This window comes from Odocoileus virginianus, chromosome 31, assembly GCF_023699985.2.
Source record: "Odocoileus virginianus isolate 20LAN1187 ecotype Illinois chromosome 31, Ovbor_1.2, whole genome shotgun sequence".
Taxonomy (NCBI): Eukaryota; Metazoa; Chordata; class Mammalia; order Artiodactyla; family Cervidae; genus Odocoileus; species Odocoileus virginianus.
Window position 1 is genome coordinate 32345564 of NC_069704.1, and position 16243 is coordinate 32361806.

General features: G+C 41.0%; 1 long non-coding RNA gene across 1 annotated transcript; it reads right to left on the reverse strand.

Annotated features, from left to right (window-relative positions):
* Positions 1-1510: 1510 nt before the first annotated feature.
* On the reverse strand, positions 1511-10713 carry LOC139032445 (uncharacterized). Its single transcript, XR_011484988.1, has 2 exons — positions 10451-10713; positions 1511-8271 (listed from the first exon to the last, which is right to left on the reverse strand). It is a non-coding gene; the product is annotated as an uncharacterized lncRNA (long non-coding RNA).
* Between the last annotated feature and the right edge of the window lie 5530 nt (positions 10714-16243).

Consider the following 16243-nt stretch of genomic DNA (forward strand, 5'->3'; position numbering starts at 1 on the left):
CAGCAGGCTTTAGGTCTTTCTGGTTTCCTTTACCTCAGGCTGGAAATCACTCCAAAACCTTCCTTCCCTCAGAGTACCACCAAGTCTTTTATATCTAGTGAAATTTACAGAAAATTTGAACTATTAATAAGAGAAGGGCAAAATCTTCACCTTGGATTTTAAATATCACTATCCAAAGATTCCATCAGCCAATTCTTGCCATAGGCAATTTATCAGAAGCCAAGCTCTCCTGTGGCTCAGCTGGGAAAGAATCTGCCTGCAATATATTATTATATATTAAATATATAATTTAAATCTTATACACTGAAGCTTGAAGGTATCAGGTAACATAATCTACATTTAATAATGGAAGAATGGGAGGTTCTAAGATGCTAATTAATTTGCCTGAGGTCACACTCCTGGTAAGTGGTGGAGATAGGATTTAATCCAAGGCTTGGCTGATTTGTAGGTTCATGTCTCTTCCTGCACACATGCAATGCATTGCCAAGGATAGCTTCTTCTGGTCCTACTCCCTTGCTTTTTGGGTAGACAAAGAACATAATCCAGGCAGTCAAAGAACCTAGGAAGCAGATTGCTCCCAATAGCTTCATTTGTGCCTTCTGTCTCCCAAACATAAACTGAACTCATTAGAGAAAAAGTTTATTCTCCTGTCTATAAAGACCCTTAAATTCTCCAAAGCTTCACAGCTGTGTGAGGCACACTATGCCCTTCCTTCCTCACCCCAAAGTCCTACAGTAGAACACTAACTTTGTAGAAAAGCTTAGGTTTTATTCAAAAACACCCATTTTATTTTATCACAAACACCTATTGACACAGTTTATTAACATATCCCATTGATGGTATACATATTTTAGGTTAAGAATTATAATAAATACAATGACCTAGAATTAAACAAATCTTTTTTCCTCACTCAAGTAGAAGCTTAAGAATCTCTTTTCTCATATTCTCCCATCTTCTACAATGATCCTCCCAAGGTCATTGTCTCATCCACTCATTTGGAATAATGATGGGGTGACTAATGGCCATGTGGAGAAAATGGAAATCAGGGATGGTTCTGAGTGGCACAAACCTCTCCTTATTCCTGAGCTCCTCCAATTATAGTCATACCTGCTGACAGATGCAGACCTGCTAACTCACAGAGAAACAAGAAATCTTGGTATTTTTTTCTTGGCACTTAGAGTTACCAAGTTTCTCAAGAACTTCTTCCCTGGAGGAAAAATAGAAAGCATTCACTGACCAGAAATACCTTTTAATAAAGAGATCCTGGATAATGTCAATTGCCATTAATGAAAGATATCTTTTCCCTACCAATAATCTTCCAAAGATTGAACAGAAATCACCAGGACACTGTTGAGACAAAATCATGGTGGATAAGCCATCACTATTTCACACATGGATTAATGCATCCCCCTCCTATCTACTTTCAACTGCCTCCCACTGTGTGAGGGGGGCCCCAAGACCACTCTCAGGCTCAGCGATTTGCTAGAAGGACAGACAGGACTCAGAAAAGTTGTTATACTCATGATACAGTTTATTATACTAAAGGCATGCAGTTGGAAATCAGGAAAAGTAACATGGGTGAAGTCCAGGAGAAACAAGGCACAAGCTTTCAGGTATGTCCTCCTGGGGGAGTCGGACAGGACACATTGAATATTCTTTCAACAATGATGTGTGACTACACTTGTGAATTGTTTCAACTAGGAAAGCCTTGTGTTCAGGCTTTTATTGTGGGTCAGTCATGTCCATACGCAGCATCTGTGTGAGTGATCCCAGCTACTGAGACTGCAACCCTCTTATCTGCTGAAACTAGTACAGCCTGCCTTAAACCCTTATGAACAACAAAGCTCATTAAACAGAGCATTCCAAGGGCTCAGAAGTTATCTCCCAGGAGCCCCACAAAAGCATCTTTTTTTTTGAAGCCAGATCTCTGTTGAATGTGCAGGACTTGAGCAACCCAGGCCTGCTGAGTTAAGTCTCATTTCCCTTGAGTCTATTCTCTGCAGAGATGACTGCTTAAAGTTTGAGAGATGCTGTTTAAAACTGAAGACAGGAAACATCACGATTCCTCTGCTCAGAAGCCCTGAGCTTCCTTGGTGGGCTCAGATGGGAAAGAATCCGCCTTCTATGAGGGAGATTCAGGTTCAGTCCCTGGGTTGGGAAGATCCCCTAGAGAAGGAAATGGCTAACTATTCCAGTATTCTTGCCTGGAGAATTTCCATGGATAGAGGAGTCTGGCAGGCTACAGTCCATGGCGCCGCAAAAAGTCAGACTTGACTAAGCAACTAACCCTATGACTCCACGTCATCTGGTTGCCTGCCATATCTTCATTCACCCCATTTGCTCCTCCTTTGCTCACTAGACTCCAGTCACATCAGCCTCCTCTCTCTGTATCAAAACCATATGCACATTCATGCCTTCAGGAATATGTTTCCTCTCCCCAGCATGACTTTTTCTCATTTGTGCACAAGATTTTCTTCCTTGGTCACACCACCTAACATTTAACCCCATTCCCAGAACACTGAATATTTTATTTTTGCCTATTTTATCCTCCCTACCACTTATCATTAACTATTATACTCTATAACTTCATTACTATTCATTACTCATCTCTCCCCTAGAATGCTAACTCCTGAAGTGTGTTATCTGTTTGTTCTCTGCTATATCCATGGTTAGAACCATATGCCTGACATACTCGATACTATTGTTGAACGAATAAATAAATGAGGTGAAGGTGGCTGTATGGATCCCCATCCTAAGCAGCCAGGGAACAATAGTCATCATATCAACATCACATCAACATCATTAATAAAGCTTTACCCTTTTTGGTCATTTTACAGATTTCAAAAGGTTTCTGTAGTTATTAACTACCTGGGTCTCATCTCTCTGGGAGGTGAGTATAATAAGTGGTGAATGCTTCTTCTGTACTAATGTGGGATGTAGGATAAGGTGAGTACAAGGTAAGGAGATGCAGAGGAAAGGAGATTGGAATCAATGTCTTCGGCACTTTGATCTTCCATAAACATCCACTCTATGGGGCTTGTATAAGACAGTATCATTTATGGGTTCAGTTTGTCTCTGTTTATAAAATAAAGAAGTTGAACTTGGATTTGATAATTTGAAGTCCTTCTTTTTCCATAAGCTGGTTGTAAAAGTCCAGTTTAATGAGCTCCAATGTGGTTTCTTTCAACTTATACTGTTCTTTTTCTGAGAAAGGACAGCTTGGATCAAGGATCTTCTTTCTCTAAGACTATAGGTGGGATTCTAGGTCTGTCCTGAGATTCACCTTGAACTTTCTGTGGCAATTGCTGCTATTGCAACTAGGAAGGGTAAGTAACTCCTTCTAATACTTTCGCCACCTCATGTGAAGAGTTGACTCATTGGAAAAGACCCTGATGCTGGGAGGGATTGGGGGCAGGAGGAGAAGGGGACGACAGAGGATGAGATGGTTGGATGGCATCACTGACTAGATGGACATGAGTTTGAGTAAACTCCGGGAGTTGGTGATGGACAGGGAGGCCTGGCGTGCTGTGATTCATGGGGTCGCAAAGAGTTGGACATGACTAAGCGACTGAACTGAACTGAACTGAAGTTCACCCTTTTATTTTAACCAAGAGTCTCTACTGCTTTCAAATATATAACAATGTTTCAATAACCTGGAGAAGTGCCTATGCTATTTTACTAAGTGTTAAAAACAGCATCAAAAAGTAAATTTAAAGTATTGTCTTAATTTTACAAAAATGTATATAGCAGAAAGTATGGAAGTATGCAAAATGTCAACCGTGGTTTCTTTGTGTAGTTAACTTACAGTTTTCCCCATCTAGCTATTTGTTCATTTCTGTATTTTTCAAAATGTCTAAAATAAATATGTATTGATACCTAACATTATTTGCTTAATTTGAAATTTTAAGAGAAAGCCAAACATAATAAGAAAATTAAGTATAGAGAGACAAAATTTATAAGTTATTTTTATTTTCCAAGGTCATTTTTTGAAATTATGAACATAGTTAACCACAAAAGGTTAAAGTTTGTATTTTCCTTGGATTGAGTATCATTTCAGTACTTAGTCAATGCCAACTGGTAGTCAAGCTCTCCTTTTGGGGATGTATGCTGGAGGATCAGAAGTTTATTTGAGGAGAACAACCATTAGAATCACATCTTTAAGGCAATTTAAGCTGCTCCCAGAACTACCTTTTGCCCCAGCCTAAATGAATTTTCACCTATTTCAATCCACTGAGAAGTAACTCAGAACCAGAAAGCTTTGTTCTTTATTAGTTCTGGGACAGGTAGACCTGAAGCAGCAGCAAGTTCTTGTTCCAAATGGACTGATCCAATTGTGTTGACAGTGGTTTAAAACAAGTAGGATACTTTTAAGGCAGAAGTGTGTGTGTGTGTGTGTGTGTGTGTGTGTGAGAGAGAGAGAGAGAGAGACAGAAAGATTCTTGATATTCTCTTAAACTTTGTACTTCCTCTCTGCCCATATATAATTCTCCCTTATTGTGGGAAAGACATGATAGACAATAACAACAGACCCTTAAGTGAGCTGTTTCCAAGCTTCCTTTACACCCTATTGTTTAACTGAGTGCTAAAGTTCCTGAGTTTAATCCTCTTTCTCTTAAGTGCCAAAAACTGAGTGTACATGAAAAGCAAAATGTGTTTTCCCAAGTATCAGGTTTCACAGGCAGATGTTACATGGATGTGACCAACTATGTCTGTGTGTGTTTTCGGTAAACATTTCAACTTCTATTACTGATTTTAATTTACCCAGTTTATGTGTTTGTCAGCAACCCTCTGCCTCCACATCCAAGGGATTGGAACTCAGCTGAACTTCCCATGACACAACTCACCTAATTGTGTTCTGTATCAGTGTATGTTGGTGCATGTACTTTATCTTCCTTATAACACTACAAGTTCTCAAAGATTAGGGGCTGAATCTATTTTTGAAATTTTCATATTCTCTTACACAGTGTCTTTGTCATGAGAGTTGATGGTTGTTACTGAGATTACCTAAGTGGCCAGTGGGTGATGGCAGAGGGGGGACAAGAGGGGACAGAGATTTAAGATGTGTTAGTACAAGCTCTTAACAGTCACTGGACTGTGGGCATTAAAAAAACTCATTTTCTCTGATAATATCTTTTATATGTGTATTATTAGAGTCACTTTATAGATGAGGAAAAGGAGATTTGAATGAGTGACATCATTTATGTCATTTATGAAGCATTGGGATTCAAAAACATTTCAGTCTAATACTCCAATTTTAAGTCTTTTGATTGACTGTTCCAGGAGTTCACAGTGACCTTGGCCTTGAAATTTCCTCCAGATTACCTGGCAGTCATGGACATTTCATTCAGTACAGCGAGAAATGTACCATCTCTCTCTCGCTTTTCTACAGGGTCCACTGTCTTATTTGTGAGCAGCATCTGAAGCCTGGGAGAACCTCTGTTTCTTTTGAAACTTGGCTTTGAATGTTAAACCTATTTATTTATAAAGGGCATTTAAGAGCTCTCCAGAGGCTGATGGTTCTACTATTTGCAGGTGGGTTCCTGCCCAAACCGAGGTCATCTTTCAGAATAACTGTTGAAAGCAATGGTCTTTCTCTCTACTTTATCTTTTTCATGGCAGGTAACTCATTTGTCAAAGCATGCCAATCAAATCTCAATTATTAATGAATGCCCTTAGGAAGGAGGACATTTTAGGAATGGACACATCATGTGGTAGATTCCCGAATGTATTTCCTGGCGCTTGCCATCAGCGCTAAGTCACTTCAGTCGTGTCCGACTCTTTGCGACCCTGTGGACTGTAGCCTGCCAGGCTCCTCTGTCCATGGGATTCTCCAGGCACGAATACTGGAGTGGGTTGCCATGCCCTCCTCCAGGGGATCTTCCTGACTCAGGGATCGAACCCATGTCTCCTTCAGCTCCCACACTGTAAGCAGATTCTTTACCGCTAAGCCTCTGGGAAGCCCGTACTGGTGCATATGACACCGTAAACAATGGATGTGTGCAGTCCGGCCGCTTCACTGACCCCTGAGGTGGAAACGGATGGAAGGAAGTTCTTGTTGTGCTCCGTGATCACTCCAGTGAGCCGATCTCCCTCTCTCCTGCTCACAGCATTCTAGGCAGCTGATGATAACGGGGACACACCTCACATAGGTATTTAGGGAAAGCTGCACTACCGGGAAGAGCTCCTGGAAATGATGTGAATGAGGCACTGTGCAGGCAGACTCCACACAGTCAAAGTCCAGCTCATGGGGCAGGCTGTGAGGCTAGAAATTAATAGGAGAGGAGCCAGCAGTAAATAAGACAATCCCACCTCCACAGCCCCCCACCCCTTCCTCAGGGAGCTTGAGGCTTCCTCCTAACCTTTCTTTGACCCCAGCTTACTCGAAAGTGGTCTGTGCTGGCTGAGAGCTTGGTAGGAACCTTTGCTCCCTGCAATATTTTTTTTTACACCATACCTGTTCCCTGGTGGCTCAGACGGTAAAGAATCTGCATGCAGTGCAGGAGAATTCCATAGACAGAGGCGCCTGGTGGGCTACAGTGCTTGGGGTCACAAAGAGTCAGACATGACTGAACGACTAACAGTGTGTATAGAGAACTTGTACTGAGATTTCACAAGACCCTTGACATTACCCAAAAAGAACATCAGGAAACAGGGCAAGCATCAGCGTGTCTGCCTACATGCAGAGGAAACTTCAGAAAGAGAGCCACTCTGGACACAGAGTGATAGCAAATTCATTGAACTCAGAGAATCCACAGATTTTGTGTGCTTTGGGAAAATAAGAACTGACCATGGGACTCTGGGCCCATAGTTTCTGTCAAGTTTTTTTCCTCTGAGGATTTTATTTTCCTTGTGCTTTTCTTTGGTGAGAGCTGGACTTGAGACCCAGTTGATGGTTAATTAAAAACACAATAAACATCATTATTTACTTAAAATTAGATTTTTGTCCATTAATACTGAACTGCCACATGAAACAAAACACCCTCGTGCAGACAAGGCCCAGAGGGTTGCGTAACCCAGGCTGCCTGCTTCTGTTTTCCTAATGAAATGGCCGCGCCTCCGGTTTTATGGGGACGACAGAGTCTGGGAAACGCACACATCAGCGTTGCTCCTGAAAGAACATGCTGGTGAAATTCCTCTGCTCTGAGCTGCTTCTCTTTACTTCATTCCCCCTGCTGAGTTCTTCCTTCCTTACTCGGCAGAGGAGAAACTACTTTGGGGTTGAAATAAACTCAAATGAAGTCTGACTCTGTCCCTTATACCGGTAACTTCTCCTCTTTTATTGTCTGTGTGCCTCTCTCTGGATTTTCCTCGTCTGTCTTGGGTGTTTGTCTATTTTCACTAGCAGACATCCTCCCCATGCCCTGACCCTGTTCGTAAGGTCACGTTCCGGTTTGTGTTAGAACCCAGAACGGTTGTGCTTGGAAGTTGGAGCCCCAGACAAGATTACCAGAAGCTGAGATTCACTGTGGTCATAACAGAACCTGATCCGCAAGGCAGAGAGTATGTGAATCAACACTCCAGTTCCAGCTTGCTAAGGCAGGACCGTGACTGAGGTTTTGTAACGAGATGGGGAATATCCTGCCAGGGAGGGAGGGAGGGAAAGGTGTGTGTTTGGAGTGGCTTCAGACAAGAAGGCATAAGCTCTGTCGTTTGGTTTCAGGCGATATGGTTGCCAAGGGAAGTTTAGGAAAGAAGAGTCCTTCCCAGGGCACGTGGACTCTCATTATCAAGGTGGCCACTGACAGTCCATATGAAGGTCAGCCTGGCTGTTCATACCAATCCCGAGATGGGTGAGTTACTTTGGAGGGCAGGTGCTATACTAGTGAGGTGGTGGCATTGGTCAGGCGGGAGAGCAAAAGAGAAGCCTTTCTTTCTATGGTGGGATTCATGCTCCGTTTCCCCAGCTGCTTGCTCCCTGGAATGGCACCCCGAGCTCTGGCCCCAGGCCACCAGGCCTTGGAGCTGAGCATTCCTCGAGCCTTTGGAACAGCTTGGCATCCGGTCAGGGCGCACATCTGGCTGCAGCTGGATTCAGAACTTTCCAGAGGACTCTGGCACTTGGCAGTGTGTTGGGACTGTTGGCATTGACTCAGTTTGAAGGGGTTATAGCCCATATTTCCTCAAACGGGGCTTCTTGCTCATCAACACCTGCAGTCCAATGCAGAGAAGGAGTCTCTGCTCCACTCAGGCAAAGAGAGCAAGGTCACGAAGTTGGATGAATAAGCCCAGTGTAGCAGGTCCAGATGTCTGTCAGCCACGGGATAAGGTTTTCTGTTCAGAGGAGAGCAGTGAACAACAGGATGTGATTAGGAATTCATGGAACAAACTGGCTTCTCTCTGGCTGCCTGTGGCTTCTTCGTGGCACTCACAGTTTACCCAGACTGCAAGGAAGGCAGGCAGAAAGAGCCACGCCCACCCTCTTTCCCACCCTCTTAATGTGTCTGACTCTTCAAACACAGCAACAGTCATTTGTTGAGTACTTATTAAGTGCCAAGAACTTTATATACATTGGCTCGCTTAATCTTTACAAGAACCCAGTGATGTATGGTTCCTGCTCAGATTTGAAGCAAAGGAAACGAGACTCAGAGATATTAATTATCTCAGACTTCTAGACACTGTTAGAGAGTGGCCAAATGAAATTCTGTGTTGTTTCTATCTGCCTTCAAAGTCCATTACTCTTCATGACTTGGTCATGCCACATTAACTCGACTTTCCAAGAGTTTTGATAGGAGTTAGATTATCTAGGATACAGGGTGACTGCTGGAACAAAGACCTAAGATAAGAACAGCTTACACAAATTAAAAGTTCAGTTTTTCTCAACCAGGACAAAAGCAGTCCAAGGCTGAGATGGTCGTTCTGCAGGGCCAGGAAGGCACTATAGCTCCTCTACGTGGTTCAGTGTGGTTCTTTCTGATACCTGCTTCCAGCTGGAAAGATGAACAAAAGTGAGGCGAGACAACACCCCCTCTCCCCCAAATGGCTCAGTCATAGACCCACACATAACAATAAGGATAGCATAAAAATTAGGCTTTGTGCTAAACCTTTGTGTGGATGACTAAAGTCTAGTACCACATAAGCATAGAAGAGGGCAAGAATGGATGCTGAGGCACAGTTCTCCCTATTTGCCATGTATTCTAATGGCCCACCTAAATTTCAGAAGGAAAAAAAAGTGTGATACCTTTAAAGTAAAGGCATCTGGGTCTTTCTGGAGGGAATTGATCAAGGATAATAGGAGTCTGAAATACAAGCAAGCCATCTTCCTTGAGATATGGACAAATAGGAGAGAGAGAGAGAGAGACCCATAAAGATACCAGTGATTCATAGACCATTGGGTAGAACTGCTCATACGGCTTCCACTGGACTGCAACAGAGGCTGGAAAATATAGGGGAGTTTATGGATTTGGGATGAGCATCAATTGTCTCTGCCATGGAGATTTCACACAAACAAAAGAATTTCCAACTTTTCTTGGAAAATCAGATGTAGCAACTCAGCTCAGCTTTACTGAGCAAGATCCACTGGAGCTCCTCAACTGCCCCCTTTAGTCAGAGAAATTGGCTTCCAGTGTGTTTCATTCACCATTTAACACCCCACCTTTGAGGCCTGATAGTGTCCAAATACAGTTTTGAATGATTTTAGGAGGCTTGTCCTAAGTTGTTCCTGACAAGCCAAGGCGATTCATTTTATTCCAGAACAAGAATTGTTTCTCCCTAAATATATTTCCTTACATTTTCCTCAACGACTCTCTATACTTCCTCACACTTTGACTGTGAGAACAACCTTCATGTATTCCTGTGGGTTGATATTTTGGAACTCAAAGATTGTGGGAAACATCTAGTATGGGCTTTGCAAGCATAAGAAATAGTACTGTGCATATTTTAATGAAAACTTTATGAATGGCCATGCCTCCTCTTTTCACTCAATTCAAGGAAGGTGGAGAGAATTAGTAACCTAAAGACCTAGGTTGAAGTGTTAGTCTATGACTTGTTAGATGTCTGACCATGGATGCATCTTTCGCCTCTTGGAACCCTTATAAAACATTTAGTACAAAGTGATCATGGGAATTCCCTTGGTGGTCCAGTGGTTAGGACTTGGCACTTTCAGTGCCATGGCCCAGGTTCAGTCTCTGTTCATGGAGCTAAGATCCCACAAGCTGCTCAGGGTGACCACAAACAAAAATTGGTGCCAATGAGGATTAAGTGAGGTAAAGTTTGTGAAGGCATTGTAAACTGCAACACCAATAACACCAATTCACTTTGCAATCTATCTTTCAAGTTTTGTAGCTTTTTATTTCTTTTAAATTTTCAATGATGCAGTCTCCTCTACACTTACTTTATTTTTATTTTACTTAAGATAAAAGCAAGAATTTAAACATAGTTCTAGATATCTAGAAGAGACCAGAAAAACATTCTCCTTCTACAGTTCAAGAAACAGACCAACAAATAGACTTACCAGAGTCAAATAGCGAAAGCAGAATAAAAATTGAAAGTCACTCAGTCGTGTCCGACTCTTTGCTACCCCATGGACTACATGGTCCACGGAATTCTCCAGGCCAGAATACTGGAGTTTGTAGGTGTTCACTTCTCCAGGGGATCTTGCCAACCTGGGGATCGAACCCAGTCTCCCATATTGCAAGATTCTTTACCAGCTGAACCACCAGGGAAGCCCAAAAGTTGAAAGGTTGCAGGAAAATGGAAAGTAACACCAAATACAGCTGATTCTCATTATTTGCAGATTCTCTATTTGCAAATTTGCCTACTGGTTAACATTTATCTGTAATTCTAAAATCAATACTCCTAGAGTAGTAATTTGCAGACATGAGCAGAGCAGTGAAAAATTTAAATCACCCAACAAAACACATTCCTAACTGAGCTTGGACAGGATGACATTGCTTTCTTGTTTCAGGTCTTATACTGTAAACACATGTTCTTTTTGCAGTTTTGTTTTGCATTTTTGTGCTTCTTATTGGTGTTTTCACTCTTTAAAATGGCTCCCAAACATAGAGCTGCAGTGTTGTCTAACACAAGTGTGTGATGCGCCTTATGGAGAAAGTATGTGTTATAGATAACTCCACTTAAGGATGAGTTATGTTGCTGCTGACAAAAATTTCAATTTTAATGAATCACACACACACACACACACACACATTGTGTAAGATGCTTTAAATAGAGAAACACAAAACAAGATCAGGTATTGATTGGTTGATCAAAATGTAACCACAGGCTTGCAGGAACTTAACTCTATGTTTTCCTTAGAAGCAGTGGTTCAATACTAGCTAATTGTCTATCTGAGGCAAATTAATACAGCATAATTACTGTGAATAATGCAAATCAACTGTATATTGCCAAATGCAAGCCCTTCATCATAATTCAAAACTTTTAACAAGATTGCTTTCATTCCAAGCCCCTTTCAAGTAGAGTGATGGAACCAATGGGAGGCTGTGTCTTGGTGGCATTTTTGACATGCCACTGATGTTATCAGCTAACTTTGGAAATACATGGCTTAGCCACAGGTCACTTTGAGCTCCATGTAAGCTGTAGCATGAGACTGAATTCAAGATTTAGGGTCTAAGCTCAGAGGTAGATATACTTCATTCATTTTGACTTCACAATCAACATAAGTTAAAAGTTGACTGATTGGTGGTTTAGGTTAATGAGATGAAAAATTAGGAAATGTTTATGTATATTATCTAGGGTGAAACAGGTCACCAGCCCAGGTTGGATGCATGAGACAAGTGCTCGGGCCTGGTGCACTGGGAAGACCCAGAGGGATCGGGTGGAGAGGGAGGTAGGAGGGGGGATCGGGATGGGGAATACATGTATATCCATGGCTGATTCATGTCAATGTATGACAAAAACCACTGCAATATTGTAAAGTAATTAGCCTCCAACTAATAAAAAATAAAAAAAAAAAGAAAAATTAGGAAATGTTTAGATTTCTCATTTCCTTTTGAAATAGTTGTGTAAATCAGTCTATCTTTCTGCCTTTCTTGTCTCCTTGCCTTCATCCTATTCTCGTGTCTCTTTTCCTCTCGATTTTAATCTCTTTCACTTCTCTTACTTCCCCCTCTACTCTCTCTTTGCCCTCATTTCTCTTTCCTGATGTCATGACACTTCTCTGTGTACAGAGCACAAAGCAAAACAGAAACTTGATAATTACTCATTTAATTTCATGACTACAGAGAACGAGCCTATAAAATGCACTCTGAGAACTCTCAAAATGCAAAGATCAAAAGGCGACTTGAAGAAGCTGCATTTTGAGATAGCTTTTAAAACCTCTATTTATTTTTTTCTCATAGCTCAGGGCAACAGAATTAAAAAAATGGAAATACATTTGAAGAAATTCCTGAGAGTTGAACTGTATTTTAGGTAACTTAGATCCCAAAAGTGACTTTTTTAAAATGTGAAAAAACATGATACATAACTGTATCATTTTAATTACTTGAAAACGAAGGCTTAGTTGTGTAAATACACAAATGAGATCTAGAAGGATACATCAAACGGTAAGTTGCTTGTGATTATGGATGACTTTGTTTTTTGTTTCTTGTGTTTTTTGGTTTCCTATTATGCATGTGTTAGCTTTTAAGAAATAAATATTTTAAAAGTCCAAAAAAATTGAATTAGCTGTTGATTGCATTGAGCAAAGCCTGGGAATAAATCAAAAAACCAATTCACTTGGAGACTTAGTTAGAAATTAACTAAATTTGGAGCCTTGTTTGCCTTTTGTGAAATATCTACCTGATTTCAGTATTTCATGTTTTAATAACAAGGCTTTCTTTGTTAAAGATACGTGAACATTGGAGGGAACATGCTTGATCTTGTTAAGATCTGTTGGGGCGCTCTCTCTTTTCTCCCTTAGATGCACAAGTTTCAGTCCTGATCCATCATGCCAAGATAAGAGCTGGAGAGCTTTTAGTTGAAGAGTAGCCATTTAGTGCCTCTGAAAGAAGTCTCAGTACAGCTTCCCCATGCACCCGGAGTCACTTTAACAATGCAAGGGAGCACATAATGCACTTTACCCTGATGTTTCACTACTTTAGGCACTAACCCATTGTCAGATCCACCATCGATATATTATTAAATTCATCACTGTGCCTTTGACATTATTTTAATAGCTCTGGCAACTGCATGATAGATATAAATAAATCACGAGCCTGAATTTTCTTTTATGTGACTTCCTGGCTCAATCCACCACTCACTTTCTCTTTAGCCATAAAAATCCTTAGGCAACCAGTCACTTTTTCAGTTGGTAGGAGCACTGTGACAGGAGCTTTACATAGCTGCTTTCTGAAGCATTTGCTTTAACACTGCAGATTTATCTATGGAGCCAAACCCTTGAACATCAAAGACAAGGGTTTTGATTGTTTGATTGGCCCTGGTCTACTGAGAACTTGGCCTCAGCTCTCTCCAGTTTCAGGTACCTGGGAAACACATGTCCTCGTGATTCATGTACATAGGTAAAACATGCTTTGAAATGTTTTCTTCAATCCTTGCTAGATGAGAGCAGTGTTACTATTTCAAGCTTAACCAGCAGTCTGGATTTCTCTATTTCACAAGCTTGAATAAATCGAACATCTTATTTTGAAAGTTCTCTGCCCTTTTCTTCCTTTTTTCTTTCTTAGCAACATATGAGCTCTTACACCATTTACTGATGCAAATTGCAGATATTTTTTCAGAACTATGCTGTGGCTAGCTTCTTTAGGCTAAAAATATTCCAGCTTAACTGTGTTAGAGATGATGATTTATGAATTTTATGGGAAACCAGGGTAAGATCACTATTAGATAATATTATCACCAGGAAAACACAGGTCCCCAAATCGTGCTTCTAGAAGAATTATTATGCCTGAGAACCAGATAAACTGAAACAGAAGATAAAGTACCACTGTTTTTAGCTCACCCCCATCTTCACAAAAAAGTTGAGTGAAATGGATTGGGTCACAAGAAAGCAACTTTTCCTTTCACAAGTCATAGCCGAGGTGCTCAAGCTTGAGTATGTGTCAGAATTACCTGGAAGCCTCATTAACATGCAAGTCACTTGGCCCTATCCCTGATGTAGTAAGTCTAGGCTGGGGCTTGAGAGTTTGCATTTCTCACTTTGAGATCTGCTGAGTTAGGCCTTCATCACCTCAAGATAAAGCAAAACATGAAGTCCAACCAGCCTATAGCCCTCTAAGGCCACGCCATGTTTTTGATCTTAACCCCATGATGTCAGGAAAATTCCTTCAGTTCCTGGCACTGAGCTGTCCCCAGCCCAGTACCCTGGGCATTGTGTTCCGTTTCAGTAACTCCAGGCCTGCCTGATGGATGAGAGAAACTCAATACTGGGCCCCCTGGGTGGAAGAAGGGAAAGAAGACAGTGCCACTCCATCATCCACTGGCTCTGCCCAACATTGGAAAACTCTGCCCTTCACATGTGGCCCTTCATTTGTATGATGGGAGTTGACCAGTCAGCTAGGTTCCCTCACTGCACGCCCAGCATCAAGGAGGGAGTGCAGAGAAGGGCTCACACTGGTTTTAGAAAAGGAAATTGTATCCTCGTTTCTTCCCCCACTGCCAATTTCTTCAGATAAACCACAGCCAGCGGCTTCTCATGTGTATCTCTTGCCCACTGGTATCAAGGCATCTTCTTTGCATGTGTGCCTTTATCTCAACAGCAGAAGTGCACAATTATGTTTGAAAGCAGACTTCAATTCTAAATGTGTTTGCAGAAAATATCCTTGAAAGTAATCCTATAATGAGTATTTTTGTAAATTATGTCTTTTCTCCTTAAATCATCTATTTTATATATTCCTATCATGGATATAGTCTGCAGTGAGTGAGACATGTAAATTTGCATTTATCTGCCCATTGCTTATTTTGCTGTTAACATTTTATTATAGACAATTTCAAATATGCTTTTATTTTTTTCAATTTTTTAAAAGAACGATCTTTATTTTAAAAAATTTTTTTTATTTATTTATTTATTTTTGGCTGTGCTGGGTCTTCATTTTTGTACAGGCTTTTCTCTAGTTGTGATGTGCAGATTTCTCATTGCAGTGGCTTGTCTTGCTGTGGAGCATAGCTCTAGGGCATGCAAGCGTCAATATTTCTGGCACATGGGCTCAGTTGAGGCCTCTAGAGCATAGGTTCAATTGTTGTGGTGCACTGGCTTGGTTGCTCCCTGGCATGTGGGATCTTTCTGGATTCAGGGATCGAACTGTGTGTCCTGTATTGGCAGGCACATTCCTTACCACTGAAGTACCTGGGAAGCCCTCTTTGTTTTTTAAAAAAATATCTTCCCCAACTTTTCTGCTGTTTCAACTTTATCTGGTACGGAGAGAAAACACAAGACTCTCTTAGGAATTTGGGTTAAGGATAGTAGACTTCCCATCACACAGCATTTTCTTATTTCCCTTCAGTGTTAGGAAAAACTATGCTTTACTTGAGGAAGTGATGTCTTTTTTGGATAGATAATGTGAATCTTGCTCTGATTGTGCTTCTCTCTACTTGAGGTCTTTTAGAGACAATTTGCAATAGCTTCTAGCTTGTGTGTAGAAGCTTTGGGCACTCATTTCTGAATGCTACAGTGGTCTTTAATTTCTTCCCCTTGTCTCTTAAAAATTTTATTTTATTCAAAACATTTCTGTTAACACTCTCTGATCAACTTTGAAAAAGGAGATGGGGTAAAAACAAATGCATTTTTCAGACAAAGGGATTATCTTCCTGCACAGCCCATCATGGAGTCTATGTGCTAGACAAGAAAAGCATTTGATCTCATCAAAAGAAATCCATGCCCAGCAGCAACCTGACAGATACATCGCAGGAACATTAGTGGTCATCACGAGAATGCGTACTTATGGCCAGTCTAGAAGCCTTTTTGCATCCATTAGTCTCACGTGAGCTCATTGACTTTAGCGAGCTCCAGTGAATGAAAGCCCTTTCAAGTCTGGTTCCTTCTAACCTCCAATAGGTTGTGATTCCATCAATTTCTACTATTTGGGGTTACAGAAATATTATATATTAAGGTTAAAAAACCAGGACAAGATGGTTTACAATATATAACGAAGTCCTACAAATCTTTACAAAAAAGACAACTCGTTAGGAAAAAGGAATTGGATCAAAAGAGTATTTCACAGAACTAAAAATGACCACATATGTATGAAAGAAGTCTGGGCAATCTCATTCCTAACAGAGAACAAGCAAATTACATAACCAACAAAATAGTGGCCTTGGCCGACTAAATTGGCAATATTTTAGGAAAAGTAGG